We start from the raw sequence: 23,512 nt of genomic DNA, 5'->3' as shown, positions 1-23,512 counted from the left end.
CTATCCAAAATAAAACGAGCAAATCGAACAAAGTGTCTATGCAAAATAAAAGGGCCCAACCAAATTCAAACTAGTGACCTCTTGATCTACAATCAAATACTCTACCACTGAGCTATGAACCCATTTTACATGATTTTAGCCTTAGGGGCCCTTCTACCAAGTGTCAGTCCAAAAGTGTAAAAAGTGTCTGTCAACAATAGAAAGGCCCAACCAAGTTCAAATGGGTGACCGGTTAAATTCTCTACCATTGAGCCATGGATCCATTTTGTAGGATTTTAACCTGAGTGACCCCTTAGACATAGTGTCGGTCCAAAAAGTGTAACAAATTTCTATCCAAAATAGTAGGGCCCAACTAGGTTCGAATTGGTGACCTCTTGATCTGCAATCAAATGCTCTAATATTGAGCTATGGACCCATTTTGTATGATCTCAACCTTAGTGACCCCTTATATAGATTATCGGTCCAAAAGTGACCCTACCGAATCGGCTATGGACCAATTTTGTATAAATCTGTGGATTACCTATCGGAAATTAAACACAGATCGTTAGATGCAAACTCGAAAGTGCTAACCACTACACCATAGAACCACTTGTTAAACTTTATTTTGGCAGCGATTTTGATAAGCGCCAATAACGCTAGATTTTGCAAAGCTAGAGGTCGTAGTATCCTTGCAAACTTTTACAAAGAAAGCTAACTTAACGAATTGATTTCAACCAGGAGCAGGTTAAAAGGATAAATAACTCTTAGATTGAACTTGGAATCTATGATTGTCACTCTTAGATTCCAAGACGACTCACTCAAGAATTAACTTGATCACGACTAATCTAATGAATAGATTTTAACACCAAACCTAAAACAAGGTTTGAAAGAAACATAACACCAAATGGTTTCAAACACAAAGTTTTTGTATTCCAAAATGTTTTCAAACTTGAATATTACAAGCATTTAAATAGGCCAAAAAGATAATTCAAACATAGCTCATCTACACACTACCCAAAGCTATTAAATACAAATCGAAGAAAATAAGAAATAACATAAAAAAACTTTAAATGTAATTCAACTCCCGAAGATAAAAAGTCTTCAAATTACATTCTAATGTCAAGTGATATTTTATTACCACTCAATTCTTTTCTTGATTTATTGTAGTTGAACTTAAAAGTATGACAAATAAGCTGGATTTATTTTAAATTTCCTTTAAAATTTTTGTGCACAAAATACAATGGAAATAATATATATATTTTTTTTTACTGTTTTGTAATTTGTATGGTATTATTAGAGGCTTTTGAATGAAATATGATAATTGATTCCCTGACAATTTGTATGGTACCTATGTTAGTGTTATGTTATAGATATTTGTTTCAATTTCAACAAGTGGGGTTGTGGTGATTCAAATGGTTAATGCGATAATCCGGCTATTTTTTAGGTCTCTCTTGTGAAACGCCATCATGGTGGAGATGAGCACCCGAGTGAGTTTGACAAGGAGACTCGAATTTAAACTTTACCTACGTTTGAGAGGCACTATAATGGTCAAGTTCAATGGTATTTTAGATTAAAAAAACCTTTTATGAACTTTGTACCTTTGTTAGTGTTACTTTGTACCTTTGTTTGTATTACTTTGTACGTTTGTTAGTGCTATGTTATAGACATTTGGTCAAGTTCAACAAGTGGGGTTGAGGTGATTCAAATGGTTAATGTCACTTTATTTGATTCAAATTGTTAATGTGATAATCGAGTTGAACAGTTACCAGTTATTTTCAAGGTCTCTCTTATTGAACGCCAACAAGGCTGAAATGATTGAGATGAGCACCCGAGTGAGTTTGAAAAATTGAAATAAAATCAAATAAAATCACTTAAACAAATCAATAAAATAAAAAAAAAAAAACTAGCCTTTTGACACTTCCTTCAACTCGAAGCGGCGGTAAACCAAGGATTCCTTCGCACAAGACCCATGATCCAACTCCCAACATGGAAATGATAAGTTATAGAATCATTCCAACAACCTCAATGGATGGGTTACAAACTCACATTACCAATCTCGACAATTGGATGTGTCACCGGCGTTAGAAGAACGACCGCATCAGAGCAAGTCATGGGGATAGAAGATCCCGTTGAAGGATGATAGACCAACCGTAATCTTCAGCCCAACGAGCCAAGCTTTTGTAGAAGCAAGAACCTTTAATTAAAGAAATTAACACCTTCTTATTCAAAATTTGAATAAACCAAGAAATAAAGTTAGAATTAGATTACGAGATCCAAGAGTGAGAAGCAAGATTTGGAACCTTTTTCTAAATTGAGTCACTCCTTAGAATTAGATTACTAGATCCAAGAGTGAGAAGCAAGATTTGGAACCTTTTTCTAAATTGAGTCACTCCACAATCAAACTTGATCAAGGCTTGATTAAATAACTCAGATGCAATCTACCACAAGAATTGCATGAAACTTAAAAACGACAAAGATATGCTCTGATTTCTATAAGGGGAAACCTCTCAACTTGAGAGATCAATTTCATTGATCACAAATATGCTTTTACATAATAATTTGTGGGTATTTATCGTCTCCCCACAAAAAAGTTAGTGCCCGTGATTTAATCTCGATCCTTTAAATCTCCATAGAAGACGAAGTCAATTTGAGCATTACAAACTTTATGAAACTAAAATAATAAATAAATTTTTCTAATCACTCATGAAATGATGCTTGCAACTTCATCCGCTACTTCAACCATGCAAATAACTTTGGAATCTCCAAAAGATCTTGACTCAAACGAATCAGCTTGTAACACATGAAATGACGGTTGAACCTAGCCTATCCAATTTTGTAGATGAAGTATGAATTCTTGTTGAATCTTCTTGGCCTTGGGTTGTGTAATAGGTTCAGTTGGAACACCGTGATTCTTATCATCATCTCCCTCTTCAAAAGGATTCGTCCTCGATTCAGAAAAATCATCACCTACATCAAAAGAACTCAACTCAGTAACATTGAAAGTAGAATGTACATCGTGATTCTTATCATCTATCCCTCTCTTCAAGATTCGTCCTCGAATCAGAAAAATCATCACCTTTATCAAAGGGACTCAACTTAACAACATTGAAAGTAGAATGTATTGACAATTCTACGGGAAGATAAATTTTATTGTTCCATGCAATAAAATGAGTCATCTCATTTTACTAAATGTCTTATAGAGCATTTATAGTCAAATAAAGAATTAGGAATCCACGTTATCTTTAAATCTACATACACGTGGATTGAACACGATTCATTATATTTTAAACATAAATAATCACTAATTTCACTAATTTTAGTATGAACGTGGATCAAACACGTGACATTCAGATCTTCAATCTAACGGAGCTATCCTTGCAATCATTTGAGTTGTGATTTTAAAAAGAAATAATCACTAATGTAGTGAACATGGATCAAAAACATAAATAATCACTAATTTTATACTCAAATTATGCAACGTGAACCAAGTGCTGACCTTCAGATCTTCAGTATGACGCTCTCCCCGCAATTACTAGAAATGAAAATTCATCAGTAAAGGTATTTTAGCTAATTTTTTATTGAATAGCCAGGTTGTGCGAAACAGGTGTGGTGAACATGGAGATCGAACACGTGACCTTCAAATCTTAAATTTGACGCTCTACAAACTGAGATATCCCCGCTAACATTAAAATTGAAAGTTTTTAAGTAAAGGAATTTCTGCTAATTAATTGAATTTTAGAAAGAAATAATCACTAATTTTAAATTGAAGAGTCAAATTATGCAAGATCGAACATGAGACCTTTAGATCTTCAATCTAACGCTCTCTCAACTGAGTTATCCACATTAACATTAAAAATGAAAATTCATTCGTAAAGGTATTTTCGCTAATTCATTTTAATTTTAAATAGAAATAATCACTAATTTTTAATAAGATATTCAAGTTATCCAACTTGTATAAGGTGAGGTGAACTAGAACACGTTAGGTATTTCTGATAATTCATTGAGATTTCATAAAGGAATAATGACTAATTTTAGATTGAATAGTCGGGTTATGCAACTAGAATCAGGTGCAGTGAACGTGGAGATCAAACACGTGACCTTCAAATCTTCAGTCTGACACTCTCCCAACAGAGCTATCCCCACCGCTAATATTAAAAATGAAAATTCATAAGTAAAGGTACTTCCGCTAATTCATTATATTTAAAAAAGAAATAATCACTAATTTTTAATAAGATATTCAAGTTATCCAACTTGTATAAGGTGAGGTGAACTAGAACACGTTAGGTATTTCTGATAATTCATTGAGATTTCAGAAAGGGATAATGACTAATTTTAGATTGAATAGTCGGGTTATGCAACTAGAATCAGGTGCAGTGAACGTGGAGATCAAACACGTGACCTTCAAATCTTCAGGCTAATAATCTCCCAACTGAGCTACGGTTGCTAACATTAAAAATGAATATTCATCAGTAAAGGTATTGGGTACGCTTCTGAAAATTCAACAAAAGGCAATAGTATTAGATCGAGATGCCAGATTTAAATCTCGCTTCTGGAAAATTCAACAAAAGGCATTGGGTACGCAGTTATAGTACGACATTCGACCCATAAACAGATGGTCAAACAGAAATGCTCAAGCAAATATTGGAAGACATGTTGAGGGTATATGTGATGGATTTTGCAGGAAGCTGAGATAAGTACCTACCCCTTATGAAATTCGCTTATAATAATAGTTTTCAAGCCACCATACAAATAGCCACATACGAGGTTCATGATCCCCTATCTTTTGGGAAGAGGGGGCAAATGACAACTATTGGGCCAGAGCTGGTGCAAATTACCAACGCCGCAGTCCAGAAGATTAAAGCTAGGATATAAACCGCACAAAGCCGAGAGAAAAGCTATGTAGACCTAAGGCGCAAGGACATGGAATTGTAGGTAAGGGATCATATATTCCTAAAGGTTCCCCATGAGAGGGGTGCTCAGGTAGGGTAAAAAGGTAAGCTAAGCCCTAGGTTTATCCGTCCTTTTGAGATATTAGAAAGGACTGGATCTGTGACCTATAGAATCGGGCAATGCCCAAATTTGTCTACAGTACATAATATCTTTCATGTATCCATACTACGGAAGTATACCCTAGATCCTTCGCACGTACTAGCTCATGAAACTCTCTTCTTGAGAGATGACCTAACGTATAATGAAGACCCGATTCAAATAATAGACAAGAAAGTCAAAAGATTGAGAAACAAGGAAATCGCTCTTGTTAAGGTCCTATGGAAGAATCATAGAGTAGAAGAAGCCACTTGGGAAACAGAAGGCAAATAAGAACCTTGTACCCTGACCTATTTTAGAATAAGCACTTTCGATGACCGAAAGTTTTCAAAGGAGAGGAGAATTCGCAACACTCAAGGTCTCCAATAAGAGACGTGTATAATCCCTACTAAGTTGTATCTAGAAGCAAATAACAAGTAGAATTGAAAAACATTGAGAAAATGGTACTTTTTCTAATTTTTATAAACTTCCCAAATCATTAAATGTTTTATAGAATAATAATTACAAGGTGCTTATAAAAGGAAGGCTCCGATCCGAGAAGACATTTCTGGCAGAAGATTCAGAAAAATCAAGAATGAGATTAATTGATGTTTCAATGGTAGTGAAAAATCTTTCTATAAATTATGAATTAGGGTAGACTATTAGGGGCAAGAAGCAAGCATAATCGAGTACCCAATCGAGAGATACAAGTTTTTTGTTTTGGGGTATCGTGTTCATGGGTTTACCTCAAATTCGAGAACTATAGTCCACTATTCATTTCCAAACTTGTTCCTGCACCTTCTAAATAAGTTTACCCATAAGTTTGGTGAAGGAAAGAGGTCCTCAAAGTGCTAGTAGGTTTTCACACGAATCAGTTCATGTTAGGTTACCCTCTAATGTTTTCCTAAGCTAAGACCTCAACTCCTAAAGCCTAACCCAAGACATTATGTATAAACCTAGGTTCATCAATAATCCATGTACCAAGTACCTAGAACTATGTGAATAACATGCTAAATAAGTTGCTAGGATCCATACCCATAAATAACCATTATCTGCCATTACGATGTGTACTAAAAGGCCCCTATTCCTCTTTAGGTAGGATATCCTGCAATATGTATCATGAGTTGGATGTTATAATAGGTCTACCTTTTCCATCAGCTAAACGAGATGTCCTGCACCACGATTTACCAGTAGGATTACATGATTATGACGACACCACTCATGTGTTCATGGGGAGAAAATTGAAGGTTGTTTTAGGGGAAGGTTTTCAAGATCAGTATATGATACATGACATGATGACCTCTTAGCTACAAGATCCTGTAAACATAACAAGAAGTAATATCCTAGCTTAAGGTCGCGATTAAGACCCTATTAGTAGGCTACTTACTAAGTTTTACTCACTCCACGTTTATCATTTTTTTTTCAAGTAACTAAGAGTTGGTCATGGATGAGAGTAGACTTTGGATTGTGAGCCATGGACTAACCTCTGTTTTTAAAATAGTATTTTTTGTTCTTCTTTTGAATTTGCTTCTTATTTTGTGTTTGTAACGAGTATGTATGTGTAACACCCCAAACATGAAGAAAATTAGCTCCCATAAGAATAAGCCACTCATGAAAGACCCAAAGGATAGAAAGGAAAAAAATTAAAGTTTTAAGCAAGAACAAGGGAATTAGTCAATTGAGTACCCTAACAAGTGATTTCAAGGAGTTAAAAGGCCTTTTAAAAAGGATTGGAAAGGAAAAAGTAAATGAAAAGGGCAAAAAAGTCATTTTATCAATTATAAAAAATCTTTCCCGATTTGTAATTCCTTATCTAGAAGGAATCTCAAGATTCAAAATAAGGGGGAAATGATCAAAAAGCAATGAGGAATTTGTAGAAAAATTATGGATTTTTTTTCGAGAAAAATAATAATAAAATATTGGAAAAGTGGCAAATTACCAAAATACCCCTGAAAGAATGGATAATTAGAGAAATGCCACTCTAATTAGAATCAGAGCATCTACTATGACCATTTGAGCCAAATCCTTCAAACTCAAATCTCAACTGTTAGATCTCCTCCAAAATTTGATATGATCTAGAACGAACATGCACGGATCATCACATCCAACGACTAGTATTCAAAGCCAAGGTCGGTAAGGCTATGATCGGAGTTGATATCTCCGAAAAATTATCTAGAGAGTTCGATCTCTAAATAATGAAGATTCTAGAGCTTTCAATGTCGGTTTAAGCATCTCCTATAAAGTCTGAAGTAGGAGCAACAATATGAAATAAGAATCGAGAAAGGTTGATCCCCCAATCGAAGGCAATAAGCGTTTAGATTATGGGTCTCCTACTCTCAGATTTCTTCCAAATTCGAGAGCAATCCTCCACCATTTCTCTTCGAACATCTAAATAACGAAGATTCTGGAGCTCTCAATGTCGGTTTAAGCATCTCCTATAAAGTCTGAAGTAGGAGCAACAATACGGAATAAGAATCGAGAAAGGTCGATCCCCCAATCGAAGGCAATGAGCGTTTAGATTATGGGTCTCCTACTCTTAGATTTCTTCCAAATTCGAGAGCAATCCTCGACCATTTCTCTTCAAACTTATTCCTACAGTTTCTCAACAAGATTATCCACAAGTTCTATGAAGGAATAGAGTGCTGAAAGTGCCCAGAAACCATTCCTCCAATTCGATCTTCCATTGAAGAACTTTAAGAAAAACTTGAAAATCCAATCCAAGGATACATGATAACTCGTCGAGCAAAAATGATTCCAATCAGTTTCTGCACCTCCAAGGAATGCTTCCATAGAAGACCACGAAGAAAAATAACCTCGAGAGCGTGCCGAATTGAAGGAAATAGGTTTCGAAATTAAATTGGGGATAAGAGTCAAATTCTTATCTACGATCTCTTTTCCTTCAAATTAAGGATTCCTCTAACTTCAGAGGAATAAGTTGAGTAAACTTGAAAAAGGAATCGAGAGCTGAAACATCGTAGAACAAGCTACCGAAGTGATCGAAAATCTGGCATTTCGAGTGAGTTCCATACTGGGAACGATTTTTGGAAATTAAGGTCCTAGACTCAAAGACATTCCTCCAAACCAATTCCTTTAGCTTGAAGAAAGGATATTAAAGAGGTTCAATGAAGAAATAGGGCCTTGAAACCCCTAGAATCGGCTACCCAATAAAAACTCCTTTGTTTTATCTTCAGCGATAAATCATATTTTGGATGAACTTTGGAAGAGAATACCTTAGGCTACGATCTACGAGAAGGTATCAAATCAATCCCTAGCCCTTCCTTGTAACACCCATCTTTAAGTTTCACGAAGAAATCAAGGAAAGAAACGATGTAAATGGGCTGTACAAGCCGAGTTTCAAATGGCGGCGATGCGAAAAATGCACATCTTCTTCCTATTTAGAGGAAGAAAACGATGATATGGCCAGTTCAACTGAATTGTCCAAGTCAACTCAAAATTTGATCTTTTCTCTGGTTTTCTCAATTTTAACCCCATTCGAGATCGATTCTCGTAAAAAAAAACATTATGGTTTCATAAACTAGACACAATAAGGAGTATGTGGAAGGAAATTTGAAGTAATTCAGATACTGGAAGCTCAAGAATGGAGGTCCCAAACGTCGACGACGAGGCAAATAGCCCCCTTAGACTCTTTGTTAAGAAATACTTGTAGAAATCACTTGGATTTTTATATGAACCGTAAACCAAGTATGAATTAAGGATATATGAAAGAAAAATCCAAATAACTATGAGTTAAGACCCTGAACCAATCAAATAGCTCGAGGTTTAAGTAACGTTAAAATAACTCACTATATGAGTTCCGCTACCTATCAAATTTTAATACTGAGCATATTATAGCATGTTGAGGTTAGATATGAAATTTGGGGGTCATTGGATAAGGATAAGTAGGTAAACCAAGAAACGGTGTAAAATGACCATATCCCCTATATTATTTCAATATTCACTCTAGAAACCAGGGTTAAAAACTATATTATTTCAAACCCTCCATTGTTGCTTCTACTTTGCATGAAAATGCTTCCACTAAATCAAGTTACTAACTAGTTGGTTTGGTTCGGTTCAATTCTTGGGTCCACTAGATTGAAACGACCCAGCTCAATTAAACTCTTGATAATATAAAAATCATAAGTTTCTTAAATTACATTAACTTAAACCCCTAATTTTTTTTTAAAATGTTTAGGTTTGTGTATAGTTAATCTCTAAATGCTTAAAAGTATCTAATAAGACTTCTTTTCAAATGAGTGATTTGATATATCATAGAGGACAAAATATTTATTTGTTCCAAATATCTTAGGTTGACCAATCTTTTTTGTCAAGTATTTTGAATATTATCATTGTGAATTACTAATGCGGATTGAATCTCATTAATAAAAATATCCCAAAACTCGGGTAAAGATACATCAAAATAAATACTTTAATTTCATCTTCAAAATTTATTTCCACTTAACTCAGTTGACTTATAATCATAATAGTCACGGTTACACAAATATTTACAAACTTAAAAGGTAAATTATAAGGAGTACAAGAGAAAAGTGCTTAAAATAGTTTCAAAATATAGAAAAAAAAGATAACAGGGATGGGTCAAAGTCAACATTTGGTTTCTAGTTACCATGGTACCGTCAAAACTTATTTATTTCTTTGAAATGTTTGAGTTTACCATTTACATGTTTTCATTTTTCTACTTTTTTTGCCTGCATTTAGAAATGAAGCAAAATTAGTCTGGTTGTCACGCTTAGACCTATTATCCTTCCACCAATAGGAGCAAAAGGCAACGTTACTATGTGAAACTAGTTTCACGTCATTAATTCAACAATAAGGGTATTATCATGCATTTAGAAATAAACCCATATTTAAAAAATTTAGATAAAATAGAAAAAAATTGTTATCTCAAAGATAATGTTACTATGTGAAACTAGCCTCGAGATGCTTCCTTAACTCTTAGGGGCGGTAAACCAACGGTTCCTTCATCCAAGACCCATGGCCCAACTCCCAACATGGAAGGGATAATCTGGAGAATCATTCTAAGAACCCTAACGGATGGGTTACAAACTCACATTATCAAGCTCGATAACAAACAATGTTGCCGACAAACTTATGAAGACTACATGAAATTACGAATATATTAATGTAGGATTTTTTAATTTACCGATTTTTAAAATGTTAAATTATGTAAAATTGCCGGCAAATAAGAATATCTTAGAGAGCTCTTCCTTTTTTTTTTTAAGATTTTGATATTTAAGAAAAGAGAAAATGAATAAAAATAGGAGACATTTTATAGATTTAAGAATGAAATAAGGGTATTTAAAAAGCTAAAAAAACAAGGAGATGAAATTTAATGATATTATTGGGTCATAGGTTGAAGAAGAGGAGTGAGTGAAAATAAAAAGCCAAGTCACTCATAGTTAGAACCTTATTTTAGATGTTAAAGGGCACTAGTTTTGAAAGTTCATGAATATTTTAGGTACTAATGGTTTTGTCAATATAGGAATGCAACTTATATTAATATTCATACTAAAAAATTACTTTTTTATGTTTATGTCACGAGCCATTTCCGGTGGGTTCTCGAAGCAAGTTAAAAGAGGTTGAACACAAAGTAAAATGTTTTCTCGAAATAAAAAAAGAATTAAAATATAATAAACATATATATTTACATTATATTCAAAATAGAGTTTATAGGTTCATAGTACAAAATAAGGGAAAGGTTAAAAAAAATCATTTTAAAACATCAAAAATAGTTTTGGTGGGTGTTGTTGGTCTAGGGTAACTACGAGGTTTATAGGTTCATAGTACAAAATAAGGGAAAGATTAAAAAAAAATCATTTTAAAACATCAAAAATAGTTTTGGTGGGGGTTGTTGGTCTAGGGCAACTACTCTTAGTTACGTGAAAAATATGGAAAATATGAGTGAGTACCTAGTTGTAAGTTTTTAACCATGTTCATAGTGGGTGCTTGGATCTCGGTGGTCGGGAGAAAATCGAACAAAGTGTTTGTCCAAAATAAAAGGGCGTTTTTAACCATGTTCATAGTGGGTGCTTGGATCTCGATGGTCGAGAGCAAATCAAACAAAGTGTCTGTCCAAAATAAAACGGCGTTTTTAACCATGTTCATAGTGGGTGCTTGGATCTCGGTGGTCGGGAGCAAATTGAACAAAGTGTCTGTCCAAAATAAAAGGGCCCAACCAAATTCAAATTGGTGACCTCTTGATTTGCAATCAAATGCTCTACCAATGAGCTATGAACCCATTTTACATGATTTCAACCTTAGTGACCCCTTTTACAGAGTGTCAGTCCAAAAGTGTAAAAAGTGTCTATCCAAAATAGAAAGGCCCAACAAAGTTCAAACCGGTGACCGGTCAAATTCTCTACCACTGAGCCATGGATACATTTTGTAGGATTTTAACCTTAGTGACCCCTTAGACATAATGTCGGTCCAAAAAGTGTAACAAATTTCTATCCAAGATAGAAGGGCCCATCTAGATTCGAATTGGTGACCTCTTGATCTACAATCAAATGCTCTAACATTGAGCTATGGAACCATTTTATATGATCTCAACCTTAGTGACCCCTTATACACATTATCGGCCAAAAAGTGACCCTACCGAATTGGCTATGGACCAAATTTGTATAAATTGGTGGATTACCTATCGGAAATTAAACATAGGTCGTTAGATTCAAAGTCGAAAGTGCTAACCACTACACTATAGAACCACTTGTTAAACTTTATTTTGGCAGCGATTTTGATAAGCGCCAACAACGCTAGATTTTGCAAAGCTAGAGGTTGTAGTATCCTTGCAAACTTTAACAAAGAAAGCTAACTTAACGAATTGATTTCAACTAGGAGCAGGTTAAAAGGATAAATAACTCTTAGATTGAACTTGGAATCTATGATTGTCACTCTTAGATTCCAAGACGACTCACTCAAGAATTAGCTTGATCATAACTAATCTAATGAATAGATTTTAACACCAAACCTAAAACAAGGTTTGATAGAAACATAACACCAAAATAGTTTCCAACACAAAGTTTTTGTATTCCACAATGTTTTCAAACATGAATACTACAAGCATTTAAATAGGCCAAAAGAGAATGTCGAATGCGAGAATGAGTGCTTGGTAAGAGAGAATGTCGAATGAGAAAGACATTCGATTACGGCAACATTTGCAACTACCAAAGTGCACTAAACCTAGTAGAGATCTTCGACCTAACGATAATGGTACTTCAAGTCCATTTAATCAATCCACTTTGTACCTTATATAAGGTACTAAAATAATTTTCAATGAGGCCTAACCCAAAGGAATTCGTGGCAATGCACTACTTAAATAAATTTCATCTATTGAGGCACATAGACTAGCAACTAAGAATTATAGATCTGCTGCAAAAGGCATTTGGTCTAGTGGTATGATTATCGTTTTGAGTGTGAAAGGTCTCAAGTTTGATTCTCAAAATGCCCCCAACAATATTATATCAAAATGAATTATGCAAGATAATATGGTTTTAAATGTGGCCACATAGGTTATCTATTATCACAATCCCGGAAGATGCGCCCAAATAACCAATGAAAAAGTTTCAGAGAACCATAGATTTGAACCGAACCGCGCACACTAAAAAACAAAAGTTATCCTTTTCTATCACACCTAGAATTGTCATTCTTTTGTCTTTTAAAACCTCTTACCTTATCAGTCATCAGTTTTTTGTATCATATATTGAGATAATTATTATGAAAAAGCAATTCCACGAGTGTGACTTAAATATCCTTTCTTTGTGGTATCAGTCATGCTATTTGAATAGCCTGAAGTCATAATAGCCTCTCCACCGGTTCCGAAGACTCCTTCGGCATCAATGTGCTCTAATGAAAGAGATCATACCCTTTCCTGAACCAGAACCGAGCACAAAACGTTGAGGTAGAAAGTCGAAAGCGAGCTCTTTTCGCGTATACGCAATCTCAAAGCCCAATTAGCTCACGGACTGTCTCCTCAACCCTGGCGAGTATGAGTGCTTGGTAAGAGAGAATGTCGAATGAGAAAGACATTCGATTACGGCAACATTTGCAACTACCAAAGTGCACTAAACCTAGTAGAGATCTTCGACCTAACGATAATGGTACTTCAAGCCCATTTAATCAATCCACTTTGTACCTTATATAAGGTACTAAAATAATTTTCAATGAGGCCTAACCCAAAGGAATTCGTGGCAATACACTACTTAAATAAATTTCATCTATTGAGGCACATAGACTAGCACCTAAGAATTATAAATCTGCTGCAAAAGGCATTTGGTTTAGTGGTATGATTATCATTTTGAGTGTGAAAGGTCTCAAGTTTTATTCTCAAAATGCCCCCAACAATATTATATCAAAATGAATTATGCAAGATGATATGGTTTTAAATGTGGCCACATAGGTTATCTATTATCACAATCCCGGAAGATTTGCCCAAATAACTGATGAAAAAGTTTCAGAGAACCATAGATTTGAACCGAACCGCGCACACTAAAAAAAAAAAGTTATCCTTTTCTATCACACCTAGAATTGTCATTCTTTTGTCTTTTAAAACCTCTTACCTTATCAGTCATCAAATTTTTGTATCATATATTGAGATAATTATTATGAAAAAGCAATTCCACGAGTGTGACTTAAATATCCTTTCTTTGTGGTATCAGTCATGCTATTTGAATAGCCTGAAGTCATAATAGCCTCTCCACCGGTTCCGAAGACTCCTTCGGCATCAATGTGCTCCAATGAAAGAGATCATACCCTTTCCTGAACCAGAACCGAGCACAAAACGTTGAGGTAGAAAGTCGAAAGCGAGCTCTTTTCGCGTATACGCAATCTCAAAGCCCAATTAGCTCACGGACTGTCTCCTCAACCCTGGCGAGTATGAGTGCTTGGTAAGAGAGAATGTCGAATGAGAAAGACATTCGATTACGGCAACATTTGCAACTACCAAAGTGCACTAAACCTAGTAGAGATCTTCGACCTAACGATAATGGTACTTCAAGCCCATTTAATCAATCCACTTTGTACCTTATATAAGGTACTAAAATAATTTTCAATGAGGCCTAACCCAAAGGAATTCGTGGCAATGCACTACTTAAATAAATTTCATCTATTGAGGCACATAGACTAGCAACTAAGAATTATAGATCTGCTGCAAAAGGCATTTGGTCTAGTGGTATGATTATCGTTTTGAGTGTGAAAGGTCTCAAGTTTGATTCTCAAAATGCCCCCAACAATATTATATCAAAATGAATTATGCAAGATAATATGGTTTTAAATGTGGCCACATAGGTTATCTATTATCACAATCCCGGAAGATGCGCCAAAATAATCGATGAAAAAGTTTCAGAGAACCATAGATTTGAACCGAACCGCGCACACTAAAAAAAAAAAGTTATCCTTTTCTATCACACCTAGAATTGTCATTCTTTTGTCTTTTAAAACCTCTTACCTTATCAGTCATCAAATTTTTGTATCATATATTGAGATAATTATTATGAAAAAGCAATTCCACGAGTGTGACTTAAATATCCTTTCTTTGTGGTATCAGTCATGCTATTTGAATAGCCTGAAGTCATAATAGCCTCTCCACCGGTTCCGAAGACTCCTTCGGCATCAATGTGCTCCAATGAAAGAGATCATACCCTTTCCTGAACCAGAACCGAGCACAAAACGTTGAGGTAGAAAGTCGAAAGCGAGCTCTTTTCGCGTATACGCAATCTCGAAGCCCAATTAGCTGACGGACTGTCTCCTCAACCCTGGCGAGTATGAGTGCTTGGTAAGAGAGAATGTCGAATGAGAAAGACATTCGATTACGGCAACATTTGCAACTACCAAAGTGCACTAAACCTAGTAGAGATCTTCGACCTAACGATAATGGTACTTCAAGCCCATTTAATCAATCCACTTTGTACCTTATATAAGGTACTAAAATAATTTTCAATGAGGCCTAACCCAAAGGAATTCGTGGCAATGCACTACTTAAATAAATTTCATCTATTGAGGCACATAGACTAGCAACTAAGAATTATAGATCTGCTGCAAAAGGCATTTGGTCTAGTGGTATGATTATCGTTTTGAGTGTGAAAGGTCTCAAGTTTGATTCTCAAAATGCCCCCAACAATATTATATCAAAATGAATTATGCAAGATAATATGGTTTTAAATGTGGCCACATAGGTTATCTATTATCACAATCCCGGAAGATGCGCCAAAATAATCGATGAAAAAGTTTCAGAGAACCATAGATTTGAACCGAACCGCGCACACTAAAAAAAAAAAGTTATCCTTTTCTATCACACCTAGAATTGTCATTCTTTTGTCTTTTAAAACCTCTTACCTTATCAGTCATCAATTTTTTGTATCATATATTGAGATAATTATTATGAAAAAGCAATTCCACGAGTGTGACTTAAATATCCTTTCTTTGTGGTATCAGTCATGCTATTTGAATAGCCTAAAGTCATAATAGCCTCTCCACCGGTTCCTAAGACTCCTTCGGCATCAATGTGCTCCAATGAAAGAGATCATACCCTTTCCTGAACTAGAACCGAGCACAAAACGTTGAGGCAGAAAGTCGAAAGCGAGCTCTTTTCGCGTATACGCAATCTCGAAGCCCAATTAGCTGACGGACTGTCTCCTCAACCCTGGCGAGTATGAGTGCTTGGTAAGAGAGAATGTCGAATGAGAAAGACATTCGATTACGGCAACATTCGCAACTACCAAAGTGCACTAAACCTAGTAGAGATCTTCGACCTAACGATAATGGTACTTCAAGCCCATTTAATCAATCCTCTTTGTACCTTATTGTTGACTGGATAGGATGCACGCCAGGCCTAAATTCTCTCTCAGTCACCCGTAGATGAAAGAAAGATCAGATTTGAAGTTCACGAATTGAAGAGAAAGTGGATCTGAGTTTTACACGCTTTCATTTTCAAAAGCTCCATTTGCCTACGGTACTTTATTAGGGATGTGCAACAATATGGTCATCTCTTAGTCGTGTATAGAGAATTCCTTGATCATTTCCTTGGCGTATAACACAAATGAAATCGATTCCCTGACTGCCCATCTTATGAGTCCATTCTTGTCTTGTTGGTTTGTTGTACTATTCTATACCTCTCTTGATTGATTGAAAGACGTTCGGGAGCTTGGAGGGCCAATCGTGAGGGAACTTTCCTTTTCACGGTAGGGAAAGGTAAAGTGGGAGCTGCGTATGTCCACAATGATCAAGGTAGAGCGACTCCTTCTTTAAAAGAGGTTGGTTTTATTGAAACTGTTAAATCCGCTTTCGTTAAAGAAAAAATAGGAGCCCGTGGTTTGGCTGATGTCGATTCGTATGGCAATGCGAACTCGACTCAAGATGAGGATTCCACTTTTCATACTCCTGCTACGAGCTGAAAGAGCTGGTAAGTTATCTCGCTAAACGAAAAGAAAAAGCACATACGGGTTGACCTCATTACAAGGTGCGGGGGCTAGCCAAAGAAGGTCAGTCGAACTAGGTTAGAACCCTTGATCCGGTTCAGCTAGGTTTTTCCATGTGAGAATGTATGCGTATCGATATCCTCTTTTTGTTTATACGTTTGGAGAAACCTGCTAAGCCCGCCTTTCTTACCAAGTGTGATTCAATCTTTCAGCTCAAACTTTCCTCTCGTCCGACGGAAAAGGTAGGATTACGACTACCTTTTCCTTTTCTTGCCGGAGCCAAGGGATCAATCAGTTTCTACCAAAAAGTTCTCTATCTATTAGTTGTCGTAATCGAATGTATTTCTCATTTCATGTTAGCTCCTCCAAGAGCTTCCAAGTCCGTAGTAGACGAAACCTTGGACTTCTATTGAACTTATAGCATTGCCTGTTGAGCTCGCCGTTGAGGGTTGGCCTTACAGGAGATCGAGCAGCCTTTCTTTCCTTGCCTGGTATGCTTTCCCGCTTATCACGTAGCTAGCAAACTAGCCAAAGAGAGAGAGAGAGTCAATCAATTTGTATGTGCATTTTGTCCGTCCTGTATTTGTCTCCTTAGTTTTCTTAGCCAACATCTCTGGTTTCCCCCGAACCAAGAGGTTCGCTTATCCATACTCAACAGTCACACTTTTAGCAGTATTTGACCTTCTTGTTTGACCTTCTTGTTTTGGGTCGTGGTATTCATGTAGTGGAAATAAAGTTTTTGTTGAGGTTCGCACACTTGCATTTCCCCTTTTCAAATACAACAATGGCAACAAGTGTAGATTCATCATGGCTAAGATTCTTTCTCAACTGTACTATCATCATCATTTTCACCCCTCTTGGTTGATGGATGTTTGTCTGAATGATCATTGGGTTAGACTCCATTACTACTAGGCATTTTCTAGGGGCATGTAAATGACTTTGTGTTCTAGCAGAATGTCAATCCCTGACTATTTGGGCTCTAGAATGTTGGATATGAAGGCTAACTATATAGTAGGCGTTTACATATAGTGAAGCTATATATAATAAACTGAAATCATATATATATCCATTAGTCAATTTTTCGGTGCTTCCTAAATGTACATTTCTCATTCTCCATATCCTCTATTTGCAACCCTGAAGTCATTAATACAAAACCATTAGAATATTTCTTCTTACATTTTCTCTATCATGTTTTTTGTGTTCATTTAGATCAACGTGTGCGATGTTGTGTGATCCTAATAACTAGTATTAGAGCGAGGAAAGATTCACCATGATCTGTGAAGATGGAAAGTTCAAGAATTGAAAAGTTTGATGGATTTGATATCAATTTCTAGAAGATGCAGATTGAAGATTATCTGTACAAGAAAAATATTCAGAAACCCCTTTTGAGGGTGAAGCCGGATACCATGACCACGGAGGAGTGGAAGCTCAAGAATTGTCATGCTATAGGATTAATGTGGTTGACGCTGTCCAGAAACATGACGTTCAACATCAAAGAGAAGACGACATCGGGCCTATTGAAGGTGTTGTTAAATATGTACGAAAATATGTCAGCTATGAACAAGGTGTATTTGATGCAGAGGTTGTTCAATCTACAAATGTTGATTTGTTGCAGATCAATATAAATTAGTTCAACATGATTGTAAGTCAATTGAGTTGGGTGGAAATTATGTTAAAAAATAAGATTAAAGCATTGATTTTGATGTCATCTTTACTCGAGTCGTGGTATACTGTTGTTGCTGCAATCAACAGTTTACGAGGATCTATTAAACTGAAATTTAGTGAAATTTGAGATGTCAGCGAAAGCCCAAACGGGAAATTGAAGATTCATCAGGCAATGCTCTCATTGTTGATCAAAGGGGAAGAAGTAAATCAAAGAGCCCAAACAAACATGGGCGATCAAAATTAAGAAACTGAGAAAAATCTCCAAACAAACAAAATGTAAAGTGTTGAAATTGTGAAGAAAAATAACACTTTCGAACAGATCGTACAAAATTGATGAGAAGAAAAATCACAAATTTGAAGATAACGATAATTTCATATATTCAGCAGAAGATACTGAGAATGCTTTAATCCTTAGCATGAACAGCCCAATTGAATTTTGGATTTTAGATTCAGTTGCATCGTTTCATTCGAATCCAAGTAAGGAATTGTTTCAAAATTTCCAATAAGGAAATGTTAGGAAGGTGTATATTTCCGACAACAAAACGTTGGAGATTGAAGGGAATAAAGATGTCTACATATAAACTCTAACAGGAAATGAATGTGTGGATATTATAGGATGTCAGATATATTCTTGATCTCAAGAAGAATCTAATCTCTATCTGTCAGTTGGATAGCACAGGTTATGCAGCCGAGTTTGGAAAGAGTTTTGGAAATATTGTGAAGGGTGTCATGGTGGTAGCATGACCTAAAATCGGGAACCCTATACACTAATGTAGAGTGTATAAACATGGTTGCTGTTGCTAAGAGTGCTTCCAATTCAAGTAAGAGCAACAACAACCATGTTTATGCACCCTATAGTAGTGTCAATAGACTTGAACATACGAGCATCAAAGAAATGAAGATGATGGGTGCAAATGGAGTTTTAGAAGGCCTAAAATCTATTGATATGGGTGTTTGTGAGAGCTGCGTTATGGAAAAATATAAACGAGTTAGCTTCACAAAAATTGCTAGAGAACCAAAGAAAGTGCGATTGGAAATGGTCCATATAGACATTTGGGGACCATCTCCAGTTTCTTCATTTCTAGTACCAAAATTTCATGGATTAGATGTCTCGCACTCTGCAACGAAAACTCTCTGTTTTCCTAAGGCTAGTCATATATCTCATGACCACTCTTTTCCTCCTCACCATATCTAGACACTATAACGTTGATCCATTATGGTGTTATATAGTTAACGTTCACTCTTTAATGTCCAAGGACATTTTATAACTACCACGAAAATCAAAACATACAATAAATTCATACAAGTTTTACAACATATCATATACTACAAAATAGGGTTAGACTGCTTACTTGGTCGCGGAGAGACGTGTCATCGAGGTGAGTCATAGAGATATACGACTCTTTATCTTAAGAAAAAATCTATATAATTTAAAATCCGGTTGCTCTGATACCAATCTGTCACAACCCAAATTTCAAGGGTTCAAAACTCAAATAGAAACTAAAATTGAAAGTTAAAACAAATAAAAATAAAAGTAAATTAATATAAAATAATGCTGTAAAATTAAAATAAGATTGAAAAAACAACACCACATTAAATATAAAATTAAATTAAATTATAAGACGGTGTTGTTCAAATTTATCCAAACAAAAAAAAAAGTGTTTGGGATAGAATTACAAAAAAAAAAAATACAAAAAACTCAAACACAAAGACAGACTAACGCTGCATAACAACCCCATCTGTGAGTGCACAATCTTTGAAGGCTCCCTCATACGAACCCATCCAAAATAATCACACCTGTGACCGCATCTCCTGACTTTAAACTGCTAGTCTAAACATGGTTTTGTCACCAAAGCTTTAGAGTTTAATCTATCTTTACAAAAATATTTTTCTCTTAATTTATAATTAGTCATAAAAAGAAATAATTAGATACAAATTTGGTCTAGAATTCAAAATTTTCAAATCTTACGGTTTCTTAACCAGATTCAAATCCAGATTCTTGAACTCTTAGTACCTTAAATAAAGTTGGTCTCCTCTAATAAAATAGGAATTTCTCTTAAGATCATTAAGACAATTATGCTTTATCTTAAACACGCCAAACATGAAACTAAAGTGCGTTCAATTTAACTCCATTTTATTGCCATCTTGAATGATGTTTAGGGTATATTCTTGATTTACTTTAAAGTTCTTGTGACATGACAGTTCATATTAGTTAAACTTTTTGCAAAATCACAAGTTAAAAAACAACAACGATGAACCTAAGTCTATTAGTCATTTCAAAGACAATTTCTTTCTCCATCTTATCGATAATAATAGTTCAACTAAATCCATATTATGCAAAGAAACAAGTTTACGACTCATAAAAACAACTACCTAAATTATGTCCTAAAAATTTGAAAACATAAGTTGTAGTTGATAATTACACAAAAAATTCCCTAAATTCATGAATTTGTGTCCAATTAATTAATCCTAAAGATTGTAACTAGCATATAGTAATTGAAGCTCCACATGAAGTAATTTAAAGTTCCCCAAATTTTATCTCATCTTTAATAAAGCATGAATTGCACGAAAGTTTATGAAATGCTTATAGACTCCAACTCTGAGTACTATTAATGCAATTATGTTTCATATGAGTTTGTCATAGATGAAACTAAGGTGCATTCAATACAACTTTATTTTCTTGTCATATGAGACAAAATAGAAAAATTAAATCAAACAAACTGATGAACTAAACCGAATCAATCCAATCCAAATTGATTAGTTTGTTTCTTTTGTTGGGTTGTTTGATAACTCTTTTATATTATAACAATTCAATTTTTCATGAGAGAAAAATATATTTAAGTAGAAGTTAAAAATATTGGGTGTTCAAGAAAAGACATTTAGTTTAGTGGTATGATTCTCACTTGTGGTGCAATTTGAGTTCAATTCTTGAAATGCCCTTATGTCTAATTCCTTTTTTATCGAAGGACTTCATATTCGACATCAACCTAACTTCATATTCAACATTTTATACTTACCATCATGCTCTTAATACAATATCTCATCCCAGGGCTTTATTCTCCAAGGCACATTCTACCTCTGAGGACTTCACGTGTTTCCTACAATACGAAAAAATACAAACTTAATACCTAGGCCTAAGGCTTCATACATACGTTTCAAGTGGTATAACAAGGGCATTTGGTCTAGTGGTATGATTCTTGCTCTGGGAGTGAGAGGTCTCGAGTTTGATTCTCAAAATGCTCCTTCAAGAGATTGTAGTATGGGGATGTAGCTCAGATAGTAGAGCGCTCACTTCTAATGTGGATACGACATAATGAGCAGGGAAGGTTTTTCATGTGACTATTATTGAAAATTACTTCTTTTCAATTTTTCCTTATTCATGACATGTTGAGTAGTGATATTTCTTCATTTTCAATATTTCCTTATTTATGACATAATATGCATATATACTTTTTCATTTTCACAATTATTGATGAAGGGACGTTTAGGGTTTTTTGATGTAAAAATCGTAGGGATGTAGTTCGAATGGTATAGCGTTCATTTCCCATGTGGAAAGTATGGGGCTCAATACCTTGCATCTTCAATTGAATCGATTATTAAATATATTATTTCTTTTCAATTTTTTCTTATTTAGGACATAATGAGCTGGGATAGTTTTTCATTTTCACTATTACTGATGACGAGATGCATAGGACTTTGTGTCGTAAGAATTGTGGGGATATCTAAACTATTCGTTATTAATATTTTGATATTTTTTTATTTTCACTATTATTGATGATGGGACATTAATAGGGTTTTATGATGTAAGAATCATGGGGATGTAGCTCAGATGGTAGAGCGCTCGCTTTGCATGTGAGAGGTACGGGGATCGATACCCCGCATCTCCAAAAATAAGATTATCTATTATTAAATATATTGTTTCTTTTCAAATTTTTCCTTATTCATGACCTGTTGTGTAGCAATATTTCTTCATTTTCACTATTATTGATGATGAAAAATTTAGGGTTTTGTGATGCAAAAATTGTGGGGATGTAGCTCAAATGGTAGAGCGCTCGCTTAGCATGCGAGAGGTACGGGGATCGATACCCCGCATCTCCAAAAGAAAGAAATTATTTTTTTCAGTATGAGTTAATTTAACATGTTATGTATAAGGTGGGTAGGAGAGAAAAAGAAAAGATACTTATATAAGGAGACCAATGAATATAATGGTCATTTATAGTTTCTATCACAATAATATAAAATTTGGGAACAAAGTGGTATTTTAGATTAAAAAAAACTTTTATGAGCTTTGTACCTTTGTTAGTGTTACTTTGTACCTTTGTTTGTATTACTTTGTACCTTTGTTAGTGTTACTTTGTACCTTTACTTTGTACCTTTACTTTGTACCTTTGTTAGTGTTACTTTGTACCTTTGTTTGTATTACTTTGTACCTTTGTTAGTGTTACTTTGTACCTTTGTTTGTATTACAGCTGAAGAGTGAAAAGCAAGATTTGAAACCTTTTTCTAAATTGAGTCACTCCACAATCAAACTTGATCAAGGCTTGATTAAATATCTCAGATGCAATCTACCGGCTTGATTAAATATCTCAGATGCAATCTACCACAGGAATTGCATGAAACTTAAAAACGACAAAGATATGGTCAGATTTCTATAAGAGGGAACCTCTCAACTTGAGAGATCAATTTCATTGATCACAAATATGCTTTTACATAATAATTTGTGGGTATTTATAGTCTCCCCACAAAAAAAGTTAGTGCCCGTGATTTAATCTCGATCCCTTTAAATCTCCACAGAAGACGAAGTCAATTTGAGCATTACAAACTTTATGAAATTAAAATAATAAATAAAGTTTTCTAACCATTATGAAATGATGCTTGCAACTTCATCTGCTATTTCAACTGTGCAAATATTTACTTTTGAATCTCCAAATGGTATTGACTCAAACGAATCAGCTAGTAACACATGAAATGATGGTTGAACCTAGCCTATCCAATTTTGTAGATGAAGCATGAATGCTTGTTGAATCTTCTTGGCCTTGGGTTGTGTAAAATGTCTAGTTGGAACACCGTGATTTTTATCATCATCCCCCTCTTCAAAAGGATTCGTCCTCGAATCAAAAAAATCATCACCTACATCAAAAGAACTCAACTCAGTAACACTGAAAGTAGAATGTACACCGTGATTCTTATCATCATCCCCTCTTCAGGATTCGTCATGAAATCAGAAAAATCATCACCTTCAAAGGGACTCAACTTAGCAACATTGAAAGTAGAATGTATTGACAATTCTAAGGGAAGATCAATTTTATTGTTCCATGCAATAAGAACAATAAAATGAGTCATTTTACTGAATGTCTTACAGAGCATTTATAGTCAAATAAAGAATTAGGAATCCACCACGCTATCTTTAGATCTAC

General features: G+C 35.0%; 3 non-coding genes across 3 annotated transcripts; 2 read left to right on the top strand and 1 right to left on the bottom strand.

Moving 5' to 3' along the window:
• Nucleotides 1–50: 50 nt before the first annotated feature.
• TRNAY-GUA lies at nt 51–122 on the bottom strand. Its single transcript has one exon. It is a non-coding gene; the product is annotated as a tRNA-Tyr (tRNA).
• Nucleotides 123–21,909: 21,787 nt separating this feature from the next.
• Nucleotides 21,910–21,982, top strand: TRNAA-UGC. The gene has a single exon. It is a non-coding gene; the product is annotated as a tRNA-Ala (tRNA).
• Nucleotides 21,983–22,120: 138 nt separating this feature from the next.
• TRNAA-AGC lies at nt 22,121–22,193 on the top strand. Its single transcript has one exon. It is a non-coding gene; the product is annotated as a tRNA-Ala (tRNA).
• The last annotated feature ends 1,319 nt before the right edge of the window (nt 22,194–23,512 follow it).

The sequence above is a fragment of the Cucurbita maxima genome, unplaced genomic scaffold (assembly GCF_002738345.1).
Source record: "Cucurbita maxima cultivar Rimu unplaced genomic scaffold, Cmax_1.0 Cma_Scf00364, whole genome shotgun sequence".
Classification (NCBI taxonomy): domain Eukaryota; kingdom Viridiplantae; phylum Streptophyta; class Magnoliopsida; order Cucurbitales; family Cucurbitaceae; genus Cucurbita; species Cucurbita maxima.
The sequence above is the reverse complement of the archived record's forward strand: the minus strand, read 5'-3'. Positions and strand labels throughout refer to the sequence as shown.